A 21,640-nucleotide genomic window follows, 5' to 3' on the forward strand; every position below is an offset into this window, starting at 1 on the left:
CCCAATCTGCTTCTCTCCCTAGCTCCTGGAAACCATTCTTCCACTGTCTCTACAGGTATGACTACCCTGGGTACTTCATATACATGGAATCATATACTATTGGTCTTTGGTGACTGGATTATTTCACTTGGCACAATGTCCTCAAGCGTCGTCCATGTTATAGCATGTATCAGAATTTCTTTCCTTTGTAAGGCTAAATAGTATTCCATTCTATGTATTATCACATTTTGTTTATCCATCCATCAATGGACATTTGGGTTTCTTCCACCTTTTGGCTATTGTGAATAGTGCTGCTATAATCATAGATTATCTCTATCTCTATCTCTATCTCTATCTATCTCTATCATCTCTATCTCTATCTCTATCTCTATCTCTATCTCTATCTGTATCATCTATATATCCCTCTGAGCCTGGCTCTCAATTCTCTTGAATATACACCCAGAAGTGAATTCCTGGATCATATGGCAGTTCTATTTTTAATTTTTTTTTGAGAAACTACCATATGGTTTTCAATAGTGGATATTCTACTTTACATTCCTACCAAAAGTGCACAAAAGTTCCCATTTCTCCATATCCTAGCCAACGTTTGTTATTTTCCGTTTATTTGATAGTAGCCATGCTAATGGGTATAAAATAGTAGTTCTTTGTCATTTTGACTTACATTGCCCTAATGATTAGTGATGCTGAGCATCTTTTCACGTACTTATTGGCCATTTGTATGTGCTCTTTGAAAAAATGTCTACTCAAGTCTTATGCCCATCTTTTAAGTTGTTTTTGTTATTGTTGTTGTTATTGAGTTGTATGATTTCTTCGTATATCCTGGATATTATCCTCGTATCAGATACATGATTTACAAATATTTCCTTCTATTCTATGACTTGGCTTTTCACTCTGTTGATTGTGTCCTTTTGCACAGATGTTTTTAATTTTAATGTAATCTAGTTTATTTTTGTTATTGTTGTTGGCTATGCTTTTGGAGGAATAGGGACCATTCACCGCTTTTTCTTCCCTAAAGTTCCTCTATATTTATGTATACCACACCATATGAATAGTCCATATACCTTTCCAATAACGCACATATTTTTGCCTTCAGTAACACTCAACTTTTCCCCCATCAACACACTCTCACAGGAATCCTACCAAAAATGTCTTAGGAAAGGGATTTGGGCTGTTTTTCTATGACCATGGCCAAGACTTGGTCATCATGATTCACTATGGCTCTAAAGTGAGTGAAGAGGACATTTGGAAGCAATTTTCTGTCACAACAGCTAGCACCAAATAGATATCTAGGTCATATTTATTGAATGATTGAATGATTGTCTCGTTCTTTGGCATCTGAAAATATTTTCAGAATTATTTTCATGTTTCTCTCAGTCTTGCCACAGTCATTCCTTCAGCCTGAGTATATGCAATTTGCACGACTGGAAAATCAGTTGAACAGGTTGTTGTTGCAACAGAATGCCCGGAGATTGTTGTTTTGAATGATTTACGTCATCTCTCTAAGGCAAGTTGATGTGATAGTGAAAAGTGGAGGCTCAGAGGATTTAAAGGCTAATTTCAGGTTACATACTGAAGGGAAAGAAAGAGAGCCAGTTGTGGAAGCTGACAATTCCAAATCTTTTATTGTGTCACTGCACAGTGAATAAATGGCCTTTTAACATATAAACAAAGATTGCCACAGAAAATCTTGCCAAGCCAATGGCTCTAGGCACTAGATTAAGAGCTCCTTGAAGGCAAGGGCCACATCTGTTAGTCCCTGTATTCCCAGCAAACACATATGTGCAGGCATTTACACACACTGGTGTGCCCGCAATGAATGAGCACACATCTCAAAGAGAAATAAAATCTTGTGTCAATTCTTTTACTTGGAGTTCGGATCCATCTATACCTATATAATTGAATTATGTACACATAATAAATGTGTCTAAATATAGCTGGATGTGACTGTCCAAGTTGACAAATATTTTATCAGGTTAGGAGAATTTGAGTAAACTGATAAACGTGATTCAAAGAGAATTCAAATGAGAAAACATTCTGATTTTGGTTGCAAGCTGACCTTTGGGGAAAGAAACATAGTATTTTCTAATTTTTCCAGGACCCAAATGAGAAACTAACTGAGTTTGTGTCTCTTGTTATTATTGTTGTGTCCTTCTCTTTGGAGACCCTGACTTGTTTGTCTTTGTTTTTTGATATCACCGCACTGGTGTCCCTAGAGGACGTTGACGTTGACAGAGAAAGACCAAATGAACCTTTGTGACTTCATCCAAGTGTCATAACAAAAGTAAATCTTAGCATGCTTCTGAGGGATTGACTTTCAAGCAGGAACTGGGTTGTTTTGGAAACTTAGCTAATGACATTGTTATTATTTCTCGTGAGTGATAATTTCTCATGAGGGATTGATAGATCAATCCCACTTGCATTTAGTGTAATCCCTGCAGACCTGAGTGATGACCCATCAGCACAGAAGCTGTGTGGCCCTGTCCAAGCTTAGTCCAAGCTCTCTTCTCTGCAAGAAGGATGTGGCATTTGCCTCTGAAATTTTTATATTTGTCTGCCCTCCCTCCCCCCACCCCGTAATGTTTCTTAATAAGTATGCCTAAAGATTTTGAACTATCTTTCATCCTGGGACTATCAATAGATCTTGAAAAATTTAAAGGATACATTTGCAAAACACAACTGACATGTGCAAACATTCAGGTAAGACACACATGTTTCAGGTATTAGGATTCCACTGACTTGCACTTTTTAATTGTGCCCTTCGCACGGTAGGACTGCAGTAAATATTTACTGAATGCTGAATGGATGAAGTGAATTTGGAAATAATCAGCGAACTCTTGTGGCATCATAAATAACTATAGAAGTATGTTTTTACAGATATCATTGGGACACAATATCTTCTTGACCTTCTCAGGCCTTTATTGATATGTTTTGACTGATACTAAGAAGATGTTAGTTTGAAAGGAGACGCCTATAATTTAAAAACATGATTTTTACCATCTCCTAACACTTCACAAAGGTCAAGAGGGTAGATAAACAACTTCCTACAGCTGCTGCTACATCTGGCACACGCCTGCAGCAGAAAGTGTGCACTGAAAAGATAAACACGTCAGGTTGTATCTACTTGCGTGCCTATGCTTTTTGGGTCTGAACTTGACCCTTAGCAATTAATATTAAAGCCAGGCTTGACATTAATGAATAAAAATTCAAAAGAAGTTACGCTGAATTGAAATTACCAGCATCTCAAGAGGCTATATTTCTCCGATGGTTTTGAGGTTAATTTTGATTTTGTAATCCTGGCTCAACATCTTATCTTTGTTGTTTCCTTCTGGGAACCATCCCTTGTTGATTTCTGCACAGTTTAGGTCACTTATGGTCCCCTACTTGATTAACACTGAGCATGAATTGTTCTGTCTAGGTTGATTTACTTATATATGGAGAGTTGCCAAATTTTACTTCATTTTGTGACCTCTTGAGCATGATTCCAGCTCTGAGGTTTTGTGACACTCTGTGCATATCTAAAATTAGCAGGTGATTCTTTAAAAGTCATCACATGGAATTCTGTACTAGCTTTCAAGCAAAGTAATCTGTTGGTTGAATATCTAGTATATTTCTTGTAAGTACTACTGATGACTGGGAGCCTTAAAAAACCCACAGGACTCGGACCCTTTCACAGAAGACTTTACAAAATAAACTGTAGGGAGGAGGTATGACTTTATGATGTTCACTCATTGTATTTGTGGTGAAGCTGTGAAGGCCCTCTATAAACACTTGCTGAATCAAACAAACCTTTCAATTCCAAGTTGACTTTTCTGTCCATGAAACCACAGCAACTTTCTAAAAAAGACTGTTAAACATAACATTGTTGATTTTCTTATTTGCTAACTAAGCACCCATATGTCATCATTCATATTGTTTGGAAATGTTTATATATTCCCATCTCAAATATTTTTCATAGAATCAGGTTATGCCTCTATATATTAGCATTAGATCTAGGAGCTTTATAATTTCCATCCCCCCTATTTTTTTTTGCCACAAATAACCAATGATATAAGTGAACTGGCTTTATTATTATTATTATTTTAAATGCATCTGAAATTTCTAGAAAAACATCTGAATATTCCATTTCCCTCTGTGGTGGCAGGCACAGCCTCTGTGGTGGTCATTTCTGCATTGATCCTCGACCAACAAATGCAGGTATCCAAGCTTGATGTTTACACTCTGTTTTTACCAAATTGCCGGGTGAGCACTTTACAAGATCACAGGGTGTTCTCTATCTCCTGATTAGCATTTAGAGAACCTTGGCAACCGGGATGGAGCCATAGGAGGGAAGCTGGCTGCTATTTAAATGGAGGAAAGTCACTCCTTGGCTGATAAGCTGGAGGAGTGATGAATTGCAAACGGCCTTTCAGCCTTAGGAATTCACAGTGCGGGTCTATCATGAACCCGGCCAGCATCTGATGAACTTTTACTTTTCACAACATCATCTGAGGGCAGCGATAGGGGCTAAGAAACGTCTGCACATGGTCTGCAGTGGATACTTGTCAGTTGGTTTACAGATAATCTACAGACCATGGAGTATTTTGCTGACATACTGAAGACCAGAAACACAGCAGCAGGAAATGTTAAGTTCAGAAGGCTTCTGGGAATTGGAGTCGCCAGTCTATGGTATAATAGTTCTGTTTTAAGAAAGGCCAAAATATTGTTGATAAATACTAGGTTTTAGACTGGGACAAAGCTCCATAAATGCATTAAAAAAAAAAAACCCTGAGTAATATGACACCTATTGACATGATAATATACTAATAAAACTCTCGGGGTGAACCTTGAAGCCCCTTCATCTGCAAGAGGAGATATGGTTTGGGGAAATAGGGGGTGGTTGACCCAGTTTGGTTTCTAGTAATGCTCCATTCGTACACATCTGTGACTTACACATTGCCCATGTGAAGACCTCCGCGGTTGGGATGGTGGTGTAGAGCATCCTAACATCTGGCACATCATAGTTATTAAATAAATATTTGTGAATAAATCAACGGGTAGAAACACACTTTGTCGAGTCACATGCCTGGCTATTCTCACTGATGCCTGTTTTGAGTTAGGTTGTTCTGATTGATCAACGAGTGCCCAGCATGACTATAAAGTCATAATATGGATCGATGTGGATGGTTTATGAAACTAGGTTCCACTTATGTACATTCCTGATGGCTACTCGGTGTTAAGTGCTGGTCAGAGGACACAGAGGAATGAGTACGATGCATGATCTCTGCCTTCAAAGAGATTTTCATCTAGTTGGGGAAGCAAGACTAAAAGACTCTCAACAACAACGTATTCACAGGAGCCTAAATGATCCAGCACTAAATTGTCTCTCCTAGACTGTGTCAACTTGGGGGCCATTGCTCTCATTACCTGGTTTCATTCTACTTCAGACCATTCTTGGCATTAAACAAAATCATAGAATGTTAGGGTGAATGGCACTCAGGTATTTTGGATAACTTTTGCCTAAGTTCTCTCTCTCTCTCTTTTCGAATGAAAGCAATGAGAGGTTATGTGCCTTGCCCAACTGGTTACACAGTTGGTGGCAATGTCCACTTATTTCTCCAGGATTTTGGTTCCTTGGCTCCAAAGAGCCCCAGGCTCATGCCAGGAGTTCCTTTGTGTTTCAGTGAGTTCTTTGTTTTGTCATAATACAAACCCTATTGCATGGGGTCTAAGACAGAGGCAACTTATACTGAATTCTGTTCCTCAGCAAATATGGCCAAGTTAGTTTCCACTGTGTCCGTACTTTCTTTCTTTCTTTTCTCTTGTTTGCTTTATTTTTACTTTATTTTACTTTTTTTAATTAAAAAAGAAAAACCAGCCCCTTAGGATTATACTCATAATCTGCACAGTGTAAGAAATGTTGGAATCCACTAATGCCATCTGATATTTAACAGTCAACATTTCTTGAGCCCGAAGGCACAGGCTTCTGCTCTTTCCATGCACTTAACTGTTATAACCATCCTACAAGGCTGATATGGAGGCTTAGAGAGTTTAAGGGGCTGATTTAAGTTCTCAGAGATAGAATGTGCTGGGGTCACGCTGTAAGCCTGTCAGGCTTCAGAGCCTGTGCCCTTAGCTGAGGTTCCATACTATTCATGAATTTTAAGTACCAGACTCCTAGAAGTTGGCATGGCGGGTACCCACTGTACTTCTGGGCTACTGAAACATTCTAGCATCCATCCAAAATTTTGGCTGTGCTCTCCAGCTACACTCTGTGTCCCCTCCAACCCGCTTCAATGTTTGCATCTTCTTAAGACGGGAGATACCAATGCTAGGTCTACCATGGGGCACTGGTAAGCCACTTGGGCATTGGAAATTTAAACATAGGAATCATAACCCTCCAATTTTTACATTTGCCATTTAACTATTCCCTTTTTTCCTTCTCCTTCTCCTCCCCCTTTATCTTCTCCTCTCCCCCTCCCCTTCCTCCCTCCTTGCCCTCCTCCTTCTTTTTCTTCTGGTAGTGAGATTTAATGAAAAATCTGGAAAGATTGAATTGATCTGAAAATGTTACAATAATTATAGAATTTGTGTTACCTTATAGAACTGGCAATTTGGTGAAAAGCTAATTATTTTATGTGTTTCTCCTTTTCCTCAGCCTCCTTAAACCTTTTTTGTAAAGTACTATAAGAATGGAGAAAAAGGAAGTGACCTCCATGGCTTCAGCATGGCTCATTCCTGGTATTTCTAGAGGGGCCCCTGCTCTGCAGAGCATTGGAATCTAGGGCATCTAACCTACCTAGAGGTCGGGTGGGCGGGGGGTTCAGATTTGATTAGGGCCTTGGAATTCAGCTTAGAAAATGGGCTGTTAAAAAGTTGAGGCAAAATAGAGACAGGACCCCTGACTCTTAGGGTGGGGACCGTGGCCTCGCTGAGCAGGAAGTGTCCTGATGTGCTGACAATGAGGAAACAGACCATGTTTTTGTTTATTTTCTCATAAAGTGCTGATGAACAAATGAGGGAGTTGCATTAAGGGGCTCTGAAGGCAAGCTGTGAAAAGAGATTGGAGTTTATCAGCCTTTTGGCCTGGTTTCCTCTGGAAAGAATGCTTATGACATGGCCCGGCTCTGTGAATCTGTGCGTCCACCCACCAAGCCCGTAGTCCTCCTCCCCTCACATCACCTGATAACTCTGATTGCCTCAACTGATGTCAGCCTTTTTTGGCAGATGGGGAGATGGTGGGCCTCAAGGATTCCTTAATAATAAAAGCAAATGCATGAAAGAGAAAGCCATTTCTACACACTGAATAACCCTCTTTCTGTTTTTTTGTGATTATGTGCGATAGTTCAGATTTGATTTCTGGACTCCTTTAAAGAGGTCCCTAGGAAATTGGTAGGCATGGGCAGAGAGGGGCTTTGTTGGGGAGGAACATTTATATTATTTTGGATCTAAGATCTTACCTGACATAAAAAATGGAGGAAAGTCAGGAATATGAGGAATGCATTGCCCATAGAAATGAATAAATCTCTCACTCGGAAGATAACAATTCTTAAGCAGCATACCTTAAAAAAAAAAATGAGCTTTGAGTCCTTGGGAGAGCAAGGGTTGGAATAAAGAAATGAATGATCAAATAAATTTTATAAAATTAAATGATCCAGAAGCTCGCTTCGCTGCTACACTCTGTGTGTACAGGTTTTATAAAGAGTGATTCTAGAACAGCCATTATCACTGCTCCTTAGTTGCATTTATACCAGCTTCAAAGGTCATTCCACCTTCCTCTGGGGGAGAAATGAAATCTGCTTCCCCCGAGCTAGAGTTGACATCGTAGGAGGACGGTAACGTCTGGTAAAATAACTCACTAAAAATCAAGTTTGACGAGTGTGCTTCTGAGTCAAGGGATTTAAAATGTTTCACAGATGATAGCAATTTTAACCACCAGCCTAGAGTAATTCCAAGGAATAAAAAATAGCAATAAACGTTTCAGAGTGGATTTGGAGCAATACGGAAGGTTTTTTCAGGTGTGTGTGTGTGTTAATTTCTTGCAATGCATGAATATATGATGAAAACAATAATGGGGCGTTAGAAGATGTATTGGAAGGAGATGAAATATTTGACGTGAAGCTCAGTTATTGGATGCAAAAGGTTAATGCGGTCTAGTGGAGTCGTTGGCTTGGGACCCACTGAAGATGAGGAACAGTGCAAGTCAGTGGAGCCAGTCAACAAGACTGATGGAGAGAGCTATTTCGTTCCTCTGGGAATGGGTCACCATGGGGTAGTGAGCATCTGAGAAGGAGGGGCAGATGTTCAAGCTACTAAACTTCCAAGAGCCTCAGTACCCTCACAAGAGAGTGGAGGTGATAACAGTGGGCTCTGGAGGCAGACTGCTGGAGCTAAGTCCCAGCTTTATGAGTGACTGGCAGACAACCCTTGGGCCAGGCTACTCCCTTCTCTGTGCCTTAGTTTCCTCCTCTGGAAAAGGAGACGTCACACCTACCTCTTCTGAGTTGTGAAGCTTAAATGAGCTAATGCTTGGGTGCTTAGAATGACACCTGGGACAGAGCAGACACCTAATGAATGTTTGCTACTACTATTATTTTTTTTTAAATATTCTTTTGTTTATTTATTTTGAGAGAGAAAGAGAGAGAGAGCACACAAGTGGGGGAGGAGCAGAGAGAGAGGGAGACACAGAATCCGAAGCAGGCTCCAGGCTCTGAGCTGTCAGCACAGAGCCCGATGCGGGACTCAAACTCACGAACCACGAGATCATGACCTGAGCTCGAGTCAGTCGCTCAACCAACTGAGCCACCCAGGTGCCCCTGCTTGCTATTATTATTGATAAACATCATAAGTATCTCGATTCTTCTTTAGAATCTGCCTTGATTCCATTTTTCTACCTATGAGGTACACAGGGTAGTGAAATATCATTTAAAACTAAAAAGTGCAGCACTTCCTGGATGTAAGGTACAACTGAAGCAAAAAGCTGAGTTTATTCATAAATGTCACTGTGTCACTTTGGGGAGCTCCCATGATACCAGTGTTCTAGACACCCTAGCACATGTGACCTATCAAAAAAAAAAAAAAAAAGTAACCCACATGTCTTATAAAAACACTCTACAGACAGACCTCAGGTCAAAGATGCTATTTAAATACGAAGCATTATTATTTTTATTTTAGTATTGCTCAGACTTTTCTACATAAAAAGAAAAAAAATAGGATTTTAGTGGAAAATTCCCCAGCTTTTGTTTTGATATGAGCTGACTACAGAAATAAAGGAGTAGGATCAGTGTAATCAAAACCAAAATTACAATACTGTATTGTAAGTATTATGAACTTGTTTGGAAAATTTCAACCTCAGCATCTTTAAAGTTTTTTCCACCTCACATTGCTTAAAGACTAATTAAAATCCATGATGCCGTGTGTCATAACATTGTGACTTTCTAAGTTGGAATTAAAAATTTTTTCATTAAAAAATTTTTTTTTTTTTTTAAATGAAGGGGCGGCTGGGTGGCTCAGTCGGTTAAGCATCTGACTTCAGCTCAGGTCATGACCTCGAGGTCCATGAGTTCGAGCCCCGCATCAGGTTCTGGGCTCACAGCTCAGAGCCTGGAGCCTGCTTTGGATTCTGTGTCTCTCTCTCCCGCTCTCTCTGCTCCTCCCCGACTCATGCTCTGTCTCTCTCTCTTCAAAATAAATAAACATTAAAAAAAATTGTTTTAAAAAACAAAAACAACCCAATTTTTTAAAATTTTGAGTAACTGTTAGAGATTATATAGACCACATTCCTTGCTTCACAGAAGGAAACTGAGGCCCAGAGAGAAACAGCACTGCACTCAGTCGGGTGATGGTGCAGCCCGGAAGAGAACCAGGGTAGGCCTTCTGATGCCTGCTTCTGGCCCTCCATTCGGTTTTATTCTGCCTTTTAGAAAACCGTGTATTTGTGACAACATTCCTGCCTCCCTCATTCCTGTCCCCAATGCTACTTTTATCTCCTGCTTTCATTTGCAGTCTGGAATCCTCAGTTAGAAGCGTCTCTGAGCCTAAGCCTCTCATCTGTAAAACAGGATTATTATAGCCTAGTTGCAGAACTGTCGTAAGGTCTAACTGAAAAACATTTGGAAAGTGCCTGGCGTACGATGAGCTCTCAATAAATACTGTTGTTGAAAATACTGTTGTTGAAAATGTGTTGTCCTTAAAACACATTTTGGGGGGGGGGTAATGTTTATATCTTGGGACTGGCAAGAAATTGTTTCAAAATATGTTTTGGGGGTCTGGACTTTCTGTGAACATAGCAAGGCTGTCTTTCATTCCAAATTGGTGAACATTCTGTACTTTTAGTTTATAGATTGGTCCTGCTGAGTAGTTGCTGAACATAGAACAGAAGAGGAACAGAGTCTAAAAGCACATTTGAAAATAACCACTCATTTCTTCCTTCACGGGTAGGAAGCATTTCTGAAGATGGAGGGTGATAATAGAACAGTGAAAATAGCAGCTCCCCTTTACTGGGGGTTTACTATGCGACAGGTGCCTGCTAGGCTCTTCACAGAGATTTTTTCTCTTGAATCTCCTAGCCATCTTGGGAGGCAAGTCACCATTTTATGTAGGAAAAGTTGAGGCTTCCAGTTGAGTATCTTGCACGAGGTAAATGACAGCGTTAAGATCCAACACAGACATTCTAATTGCAAAGCCCCACCTTTTAACCCCACCCAATTTCCTAATCCCAAATTGTCGTTGGTCAAATTCATCAAATAAGTACTCAAATAAGTACTCCATTTTCTACTTTGCTAGTGTAGATACAATTGAACCCCATCACCCGGAAGTTTCTCTCTCCCTTCTGGTGCCGGGGCGAAGGCACCATGGCTGTTGTATTAGTTTCCTGGCAGTGCAGTGACAAATTACCACAAACTAGATGGCTTAAAACAATAGTTTTAAGTTCTGGAGGCTAGAAGTCTGAAACCACAGTGTCAGCAGGGCCACATTCTGAAGTCTCTAGGGAAGAATCCTCCCTTGCCTCTGCTAACTTCTGGTGGTTTCCAGCAGTCTTTCTTGTTCCTTGCTTTGCCGCGACATCATTCCGATCCCTTCCTTCGTCTTCACATGGCCTCCTTCCGTATCTGAGTCTCCCCTCTTTTCTCTTACAGAGACACCAGTCCTCGGATTTAGAACACACCCTGATCCAGTATGACCTCCACTTAATGAATTATATCTACAAAGACCATTTCCAAATAAGGTCACGTTCTGAAGTTCTGGGTGGACACGAATTTTGGAGGGACACTATTCAACCCTCCACAGCTGTCATCCCCGGGAAGAATACAATCTAGGGGAAAATCTCCTCCCAGAAATGACAGATTTTTACCTTCCCTAGGGCACTGTGGCTAGACACAGGCAAATATAAAGTATTTTTCATTTTAAGTCCCTATCATTTCTATGAACAGGTATTTTCTGTTGCAAATTATAATGGTACATAGTTAGTCTGGAATCCATTTCATAAGCCTTTTGAAATTTTAATGAGCTGCAAGCAAAATCTAATTTTTCAGAAGAACTAATGCAGTGGCTCCTTCTGGCGTAGACTCAGAGGGCTCATGGCCATGAACCCTTTAAGGAGTCCACCCCAAGAAATGTTCCAAAGCTCACGTCTCCTTCATGTCTCCTTCCTTCAGAGCCCCGGGCCCTGGAAAATGGGGCCATTTGTCAGGAAGCCATTTATCTGTCTTCATTGCTGGTGGGAGTGAAAAGTGACAAAACAATGTTATCAGAGGCTGTGTTCACAGTTGTGATGGGTGTCAAGGAGACCTCAACTAGTCCTACGTTTATTTACCAGAGCTGCCAATAAGATTTGTGCCCACACAAACATGTACAAGTACACATCACATTTTATGTTGCAATCTTGGTTGAATTGGGAAGAAAAATTGGCACGCTCTTAAGCTGACTTTTTGAGCCCCCTTTCATGTTTAAAGCAAATTATTTATTTGTCGATTACGGCTTTGTCTCGAGGCTCCAGCCCCACTGGTCTTTTTTTCCATCCCTGGAAGATGCCAAGCTCATTCTGGCCTCAGCGCCTTTATATCTGTTTCTTCCTCTCCTTCAAAACTCTTTTCCTCCAAATCTTCCTGAGGCCGGCTCCTTGGCACTCATATCTCTCCTCAAGAGGTCTTCCCTAACTACCCTAGAATCTGTCCATACCACCCTGTTTTATTTTTTTACTCTTAATTTTTTTTAACGTGTGTTTATTTTTGGGGGACACAGAGAGACAGCACGAGCGGGGGAGGGGCAGAGTGAGGGAGACAGAATCCTAAGCAGGCTCCAGGCTCTGAGATGTCAGCACAGAGCCCCGCACAGGGGCTGAACCCATGAACCATGAGATCATGACCTTAGCCGAAGTCAGACACTCAACCAACTGAGTCACCCAGGGGCCCCTCCCTGTTTTATTGTTATTATAGCACAATTCTAACCTGACTTATAATTATTATTATTTGGTCTAGTTGTTTATATATCTGTCTTTTCCAACTTCTATTATAAACTCCATGAGGCCAGAGTCTTTGTTTCGTTCCCTGCTATATCCCCAGCATCTAGAGTAGTACCTGGTACATAATAGGTGTTCAGTTAGTATTTGTCACTGAGCTCCCTGCTCCATCCTAGATGTAATCTTCATCTTAGACTAAATGGACTCCAGGAGCCCCATTCAAGAGAATTCAGTTTTCAGTCTCTCTTCTCAGACAAGCAAGGGTCCAGGCCACTGGACAAAGGCTACTCCTAGTCTAGCTGGACTCACCATGTCGTGTTACAGGGAAGGATAGAAAGGACTGGCCAAGGGCTACAGAGCTTATTGTTCAAGGTCCAAGATGGAGTGAGACAAGTCAGGCAACCAGTTATCAACCTAAAGGGAATAGGCAAAGAGGGAAAATCCAGATTCAAGGAAACAGGAAGGAACCAGGGAAACCAGACCAAAACAATAGGGTTCAAAGTTAAAGAATGGGAGGTGGAACCTGGAGGAAGTCCCTGAGCCCTGGAATCGTAGACACAGCTGCTAATAGGGTCTTTGACCAAGTGCACAGGTGGAAAGGAAGTTATTAAGGGCAGTGACTTATACTCATTCACTCAGCATCAAATCAGACTTACCGCTGGACCAGTTCTGATCTTGTACCGTAATCCTAATTAGGAGATCTTGATCTTATTCCCCAAACTCAGCATCCCCCATACGTACCCAGGTTCTAGAACTGAACATTATTAATCTTTGTCCCAGTTATAGAGAGACAGGTGAGCACAGGGTAGAACTATGAATAGAATGACAGATGTTCTGCTCTGAATATATTTGGCAAACCCGATTTCTTAGCATTAAGTGTGAGCTTTGAAATTTTAAAATACTTATGGAAAATAATTAATAAAGGAAGCACATACTTGAAGTGAGCCTTAGGGATAAATGGGGGACATATGTTGCTAATTAGCTAGTTATTCCTATGGATGGAGACTGTTTAATCTTCAGCCAGAGCAAAAATGAGGTGTTTATGAGCTGATCTATTAAAGTTTTCAGTGTGCTTCATTTACAGTGTAATCTTAAAAGTCTGAAAAATTATTGTTGGCTGAAGTTGTACGGGGTAGAGAGTCCTCAAGGTGCCGCAGAAATGAGAAAGGAAAGAGGTAAGTCAGAGTTCCGGGGCTGGTCTTGCTACCGTGTAGCAGCAAAATGTTGAGTCCCCTTCACATCACCTGCCAAATGAACTGATTTCTAACGTAGTTGATCCTCTGTTTACCTGTCATATGTATGAGATATTCATATGTCAAAATATGCATGTAAGTAAATATATTAATATATTTTATATAATGTAATATAAATATAATATAATAAATATATTTTCCAAATACATCTACAGTTAGGTTGATGTGAGTCTAAAAGCAAATTTGCCGGGTGATGTTCACATTGTCTGTGTACATTAAATACAGTGTCAAATGAAGCTTGCTTTTTTTGGGTTAACTTTCGTGCTTTGACACAAGGACTCCAACTTGTTCATCAGGTTTCTACACTTCTGCCAGAAGGTTATAGTGGACGTCTCATTTGTTTTACCATCTCAGCATCCATTTCTTGTTCTGTTGGTAATAGTCTTATGGTTTTCCTTGGGGAAAACGTCTTCTCCACTCTCAGTCCCTGTTCAGCAGAAGCCATGTGACCTAGGATTGGCCTATGATAACGTTACGTTCTTCAGGCCATGGTGAGTGGTTCATGGATGGGAATGTGGCCTTGTCAGAACCAACTGGACTTGTCCTTTTTTTCCTTCTCTCTCTGTCTCTGTCTTTAAACTATTGGAAAAATAGTATCTCTATTTCTGCCTAGTGTTGTTGAGGACATTGGATACAACCCTGGATTTGTTGACAGCCATGTTGACCCTATCAGGAAAGCCTGGCTGATGATGGAACAGTCACAAAGAAAAGTAGGCTGAGATTTCAGGAGATACCAAGTACTGGAGATTTCAAATAATCTAGCCGTATGTGGAGTCAGTTTTTCATGGGCTTCACTTTTGCGAACTCCTGAATATTTTTTTTCCTTTTTTTTTTCTTTTTTTTTTGCCAAAGCCAATTTGAACTAGATGTTGTTATTGGCAGCTGAAGGAATCTTGCTTGAAAGGTACTTATCTTTTCCACTTTAACTGACTGAGCAATAAAAATGACATCTTCTGAATCATAAGTCTCATGAGAACAGGGATATCGCCTGCTTTCCCACCGCCTAGATGTACTGGTCCATAGTAAGTGCTCAACAAATGTTTGTGACAATAATTACAGTGCCAAGGCCTACTAACCAGTTCTGGTTTTAAAAATACCTGTTTTTCTCAATATGGTAGTAAATGTTTGTTATAGACACCTTACCAAAAAGATAAAAAAATAATACTATCACTCATTACTTTACCCTTCAGAGAAGCCTGGTTGATTGCAGCAATCCTATATCATATATTTTTCAAGAATGGTATTATATTTCATATACTGTTTTGCTCATATATGGTTTTCCAATTAATATATAATGAACCAATTTCCACGTCACCACATAATGTTTTGCAGTGTACTTTTAAATGGTGCATGGTTATTTCCTTGTATGGACTGACAAAACATTATTTAAGAAATCCCTAATTATGGACTTTTGGGTTATTTCCAATTTTTGATAATATAAACAAACTCGGTATTCGCAAATATCAATGATTATTTCCTTAACATCATTTCTAGAAGTGAAATAATTGAACCAAAGAGCACGAGGAGGTTTAAGACTTTTATTACATATCGCCAAATGGCTCTGTACTCTCCCTAATCGGAATATTAAAAAGTTCAAAAAATCTTTGAAAAGCTGATTGGTGAGAAACATTATCTTTTTATTTGTTATTTTTTGTTGTTAGTGAGGTTTCAGTTTTTAAATATTATAGGCCATTGATATTTCTCCTTCTGCGAATTCTAGAACAGTTCTTTATGTCATCATCTGTTTCTTAATATATTTATCATATTTTATACTTGAAGATGCTTTTCCAGATCTCTGGCTTCCAGAGTGACTGTTTTCCCAGCAGGGGGTGGGTACTTGGCCCTTCCATTAATAGCCATGTCAACCTTTCAGGAAACCAGTCACTGTGGACTTGACCTTTTAATCCCATGAACGGCAAAAACATTTGAGTCCCACTGCCATGCTTCTTTCAGATGCTCATACAGACGGCTCTGCTTGATTTAATCACCTTTAAAGGTTTCTTTGCTTATTCCAGACCATCACTATCGTAGAATTATCAGATGTTTCTGTTCCAATAGTTTTAACCATCATCTCCTGTCATCAGATTATTGCAGTTGTCTCCCAAATGGCCTTTCCTTCCCACTCTCCTCCCCGGTCACATCTATCCCCTACCTTCTCACTGGGAAATAAACCATCAACCAACCCCAAAATCAGAGTTTAGATCACATCACTGCCCATAAACCTTCAATGACTCCGTATTGTTTACCGAGTACAGACTGAGCTTTGTGATCAAGGCCTTTATGACTTGGTCCCAGCTCACCCTCCCATCCCAGTTTTGCCTTGCTTTGATAATGCATGAGTCTTACCCATCAACCAAACTGAATTGTCTCTGTGCCTTTATTCATATTGCTCTCTTCTTGAATGCCCTTCACTCTCATCTCCGCTTGTCGAAATCCTTGAAGACACAGTCCATTTGCCCTCTCTCTCCCCCAGTGAGGTCATCTCTATTCCCCCGGCCAGGAAGTTCTCTCCCTCTTCTTGCATCAAACACATAGTACGTATAAATCTTAGAGAACTTGCCTCCCCCTGTTGCCTCCTAGGGTTATTTTTATACATGACTTGTCTTCCTTAATTAGAGGGAGAACACTCATCTAAATATATAACTATAACCCTGAAAGGTTCTGGAGGAAAATCAGTCAAAATATTTAAGAGGCTTATGTTTTTTTCCCCTTTACATTGTGGATCTTGTCTCTGGCATTTCCTGTGCTTCTGTGTCAGCATCTATCTTAACCTAGTAACTCAATTGTTTCTGTAGCTCTGATTGTCCCTGATTTTAATTCCTGAATTTTGTATGGGGGTTTCTGAAATGCACTTCAGGATCCCACTTTGTTTTTCTTCTGTGTTTAGGAGGAAGAGAAGCAGGGAGTTGGTAAACACAACCCGGAGAGCTTCCCCTAACAGGCAGCCAGATACTTTGATCATCAGTTCTGCTAAGTGTCTTCCTTTCTGCTGCCTTGTGAGGATCTATTTTCCAGGCTGTTTTGAGGAAGCAGAAGTGGCCGCTCCTTCATAACCAGGGAGCCATGAAGCTGTTCAATAAGGTTTTCATTTCTTGTTAATTCAATTACTTGTAGCCAAAATTCTACAATCTAGAGCAAAAGTTACCCATTCCCCTTTACATTCAGATTAGGTTAGCTGGGCAGATGGGCTAAGATTTTATCCATGGTGCCATATGGATAAGAATCCCCTGCCTGTCATATCTTAATATGGTCATGATGTCACTTGGCATTGTCCTGTTGGAAATCCTCTCTTATGTCACACCAGTTTTAAGAGTGCTAAAATAAATACTACTAAAAACATATTCACAATATGTTGACACGATAAAGGAGATAAAGGCGTTCTGTTTCTCCAACTTTCCCTTCAAACCCCTTTTTGCTCATCAACAGTCACACCACAAAGATAAGGTGGGTGGTTGAAAGCAAACTTAATTTCCCTTATGGTTTTGAATACATTTAGTTCTAGCACCAGATAACTTGTCTTAAGCTAGGATCCAAGTCCTTGTCTTGCCAGGAGTCACCAGGGATCACAGGGACTGTGCCCAGGAGCCAGAGATGGGAGTCAACCTTCATGTGGAAGGTTCTCCAGCCCATGAGCCCTTATAGAGGAATTTCCATTGGCCTCTATCATCTGCTGCCCACACACCCTGGTCCCCTTCTGTGCTTTCTACCACCTTCCTGACTCCTTCATATCTGTCCAGTATTTCTCCTGGGCATGTTGCTGCTGCTTTGGTGCCTGGCACTGGGATCCTGACCGTTATGGAAAACCCTGAGCCCTGCACACTCTTAGTCTGAGAGGCACTGCTGATTGGGCTTCAGGTCTGGGCAGGGGCTGGGGCACCCCCCATGTGCTGAACACTGAGCAATTGGGCCAAGGGCAACCACAATACAAGGGTAGAAGCAGAATAAGGAGAAAGCAGCCTGCTTTCATTAAATATTTAGTGGGCCAAAGCCATCAGGATGAGACATCATCTTCAGAAGATACCTTTCCTTATTTTAGGCAAAATGTGTATTTTCAGTTAAGTGCATCTATTTGCTCCCTTGGTTGTGAAGGGGCCGAGCCAAGTGTTCCAATTCAGAAACTTCAGCTGTCTCACTCCACAGATTAAGCAATTGCTGGGGCGCCTGGGTGGCTCAGTTGGTTAAGCGTCAGACTTCGGCTCAGGTCATGATCTCGGGGTCCGTGACTTTGAGACCTGCATTTGTCTCTGTGCTGACAGCTCAGAGCCTGGAACCTACTTCAGATTCTGTGTCTCCTTCTCTCTCTGCCCTTCCCCCATTCTCTCTCTCTCAAGAATAAACATTAAAAAAAAAAAGAAAAAAAAAGAAATTGCTGATGGTTCACTGACTATATTATGTCATACATTATTTCATTCATTCTTTTTTCATTCATTCATTCATTCATTCATTCATTATTATCAGTCTTCTACTCTGTGCAAGACCCTGGGTTCACTGGTGTGAAGGAAATAAACATGAATAATAAATTTATGGGGCCTGCTGTCAAAGAGCTTCTGGACTAGCAGCAAAGACGCCATTATACAACCAACCATTACAGAAACACACGGTAAGTATTTATTAGCGGCATTTGGTATAATGGGAACACAGTAAAGGAATAATTAATTCCATTTGGGGATCTCTGAGGTGGTTTTCTACAGGAGTGAAACTTAATTTGGGTCCTAGAGGATGAGTCGGAGTTTGGTAGATGAAAAATGGAAAGAAGGGCCATCTAGGGTGGAGAAACAGATCGAACACAATACCAAGGCTTGAAAATCCATGACGTATTCAGCTAATGGTTAGTTGAGCTTGGAACGTAGGATGTATGGATAGATTTAAGGTGTTGAGGCAGAAAGGTAGGCTGGTGTTGGACTTTGGAATATCCTGGTTACTATACCAAGGACGTTGGAACTTCATCCTACAAGCAAGTGGCCATTAAAGTTTTCTTAAAAACTTTAGGAGGACAGCGACCTGAACAAAGTTGTGTTTTGCAAACATCATTCGGGCAGCAGTGTAAAAAATGAGTTGAAGGGAAGAAGTTGTGGACAGAGAAGCCAGGTAAGAAGCTTATCCAAACAAGAGATAAGGAGACCGAAACTAGAACACAAAAGGGATTCCAGACGATTTTATCAGCCTAATCTACTGATCGTTTAGCTTAAATAAGGTTGATTTCCAGAAATGCTTGAAGAATGAGGGTGACAATTTAATTTTTTTCAAAAACAGACGCAAAGAAGGCATTTCTAACCCCCATGTTAGACTGTTAGTATCAATGAAGCATTTATTGAACCCCTAGAGTTTGAAGGTCTGCCCGTGGGATACGTGGAAGGAAAAAGACTGAGCAAGACACAGTTCATTTTGAAGAACCAGAGAGTCAGTATCACTGGAAAATAACCAAGGGTACCAAGCACTATATAACATAAGGGGTTTATATAATTAAGCGCTCTGGTGGGGTTGTTTTCCTCTATCCATTTCTTGCAAGAGGAATTCTGTTAGCTTTATTAATCTCAATGGCATCAGCAACTGATGGCAGAAAGCCAAAGGCAGGAGAGAAAGCTGAGTATTTTCAGGGGGACTTGATTGGAAGATGAGTTTGCCTTCTGTAAGGCCTTAAACCTTTGTTGTTAAAAAAAAAATTGAACATGAACCTTCTTTAGTATGTTTAATTCTTCAACTAGCTTTTGTGACACATCTATTATGTACAAGCCACTGTTCTAGGGGACAACAGTGCATAAGAGAGGATCTTTGTCTTTACCTATAAGTGGGGAGCGGTGGTACTCACTCCCACAACTGGGCTTGATCAGAAACCTTACTGACATACTGCGGAGGAGATAAAGACCAAGAGTGACAAATGCAATAATGGTACTTGGTTAGTTCTTTGTCTTCTTTTTTTCTTATGTTGCCAGAGACTTGGCTGAAATGTTTGTTCTAATCACTCTGTAAAGTTCATTCAGTCACTGTTTATTTTCCTCATCTGAAATACAGGAGTCATAATCGCAAGTGTGCAAGGGCCCAGCTCAGGGCCCCCGGTACCCCATATATTAGTTTTCTCTCCTTTCCCTGTCGGGTTTGATTTCTCAGCATCAAAACTTCACCTCTTTCTCTTATAAAATTATTGTTTCTTCTGAGACTCTGTGGTGATTTCTTTTTTTCTTTTTTCATTTGGCCTCTTTCTGCCCCCCCAACCCCCAGGATGTTTTCTTTTTTCTTCTCCTTCCTACCTCAGTTAACTTGCTGTTTGTCCTTTCCTCCCCTGCTGCTTGATACTAAGTATCTGTCTCTCTGGACTGTAGTAGAGATTGAAGTTTCCATTTCAAGGTTCTGTTTTGTTTATTACATAAATTCTCATGTTCCAGATTCTAAATTTAAAAATAGGTGAATGTAGAGGTGCCTTTCACTTTGTTAACTTTGTCATCTCCCATTCTCCATGGGGAGGTGACCGGGGTAAAAGGTCTCTTAGAGATAAGATCTGCTCAGTAAAGTTTATAAATGAATTAATCTGTGTCTGATTATTGCTTCAGGTAATTGGCCAGGCCAGTTTTTGCCAAGGTACCTCACTGTTCATTCTTTCACTGTGTCTAGAGCCAGCCCTCCTAGGCAGCCAGATTTCAGATCAGCTCTTCTGAGCAAAGCTGAGTTCTGGAATAAATTTTGGAAAGTGATTCCAATAGAGTTGCTTTGCCTCTGCCTTCTGAGAGCACATGTTCTGTGGTTTGGAGAGGTGAACTGATCTCAGTGGGTTTACAGTGAGTCTTTGGAAATCTAGGTCAATTTCTCTTGCTGTCCATGGAGAATAGTAGCATCCATTCATTCACTCATAACGTGTGCCTACCTTGAGCCTGCTTTGTACCAGATTCCGTGCTAGGTGCTTTATGTTAAGCCCTATCTAATAGTATATCTCTATTTTACAGATGAGAAAACTGAGGCTCAGAGAGAGTAATGATGTCATCATGAGCAGTTCTCTTGAGATTTAGACCCAACTCTGCATCTCTTCTATGTGTCCTCCTAGTTTTTAAATTTTTTTTTCAATGTTTATTTATTTTTTGGGACAGAGAGAGACAGAGCATGAACGGGGGAGGGGCAGAGAGAGAGGGAGACACAGAATCGGAAACAGGCTCCAGGCTCCGAGCCATCAGCCCAGAGCCCGACGCGGGGCTCGAACTCACGGACCGCGAGATCGTGACCTGGCTGAAGTCGGACGCTTAACCGACTGCGCCACCCAGGCGCCCCTGTCCTCCTAGCTTTTAAATACTTGCTGTGCGCTAACCTCAAAGCTCAGTGAGTTCATGCTTAGTTTATACAGAAACACTTAGAAGTAAAGATTATTAACACATTTTATAGGTGATGACCCTGGAATAATGGTTTAACATTAAGTACTAATGAGGAGTGGAAGGTAAGATTATGAAGGCAGATCAGAAGTCAGGGTATGGAAGGACTTGAATACTAAGCAAAAGAGTGTAGACTTTATCTGAGGGGTAGTTGTGAACCCTGTAGTTTTTGTTTTTATTTTTTTTAACTTTATTTCCATAAGAGAAGTCATATTCTCCAGACTTTTAAAGCTTAAAAGTTATTATAAAAATAAGTGAGTATGTGAAAATGTTTTTAATTTTTCACAGAACTGTCTTAAAGACATCACTATATTTTATTACTTATAAAACATGAAATACATTATTCTGGTAGAATTTATACATGAAATAAATGAGAAGCTGGCTATATGATGACAATGTCACAGCAAAAAATAAAGTATTAGGAAAAATTAAAAGATGTATTGACCCAATATAAAAGGAAAATAAATCTGTTCCAAAGAAAGGCCTGACTTAGAAAGATTCCACTAGAATCTGGGTCAAGGACACCTACAAAGTCGGAGTTGAGAAATGATGGGAAAACCTTGTGATTGGGAATTTACTCCAATCTGAAGACATTT

At 40.5% G+C, this 21,640-nt stretch overlaps 1 long non-coding RNA gene across 2 annotated transcripts in view; it reads left to right on the forward strand.

Moving 5' to 3' along the window:
- The window catches only part of LOC125164025 (uncharacterized), a 55,073-nt gene that overhangs the window by 13,197 nt on the left and 20,236 nt on the right, over positions 1-21,640 (forward strand). The window contains exons 2-4 of one of the 2 annotated variants that reach the window (XR_007151621.1): positions 4,142-4,194; positions 6,635-6,717; positions 6,979-7,259. This is a non-coding gene — a long non-coding RNA (uncharacterized LOC125164025). Of the gene's footprint in view, positions 1-4,141; positions 4,195-6,634; positions 6,718-6,978; positions 7,260-18,147; positions 18,290-21,640 lie in introns of those variants that run through there. The other variant, XR_007151622.1, reaches the window with a different exon arrangement.

This window comes from Prionailurus viverrinus, chromosome B1 (genome assembly GCF_022837055.1).
Source record: "Prionailurus viverrinus isolate Anna chromosome B1, UM_Priviv_1.0, whole genome shotgun sequence".
Classification (NCBI taxonomy): domain Eukaryota; kingdom Metazoa; phylum Chordata; class Mammalia; order Carnivora; family Felidae; genus Prionailurus; species Prionailurus viverrinus.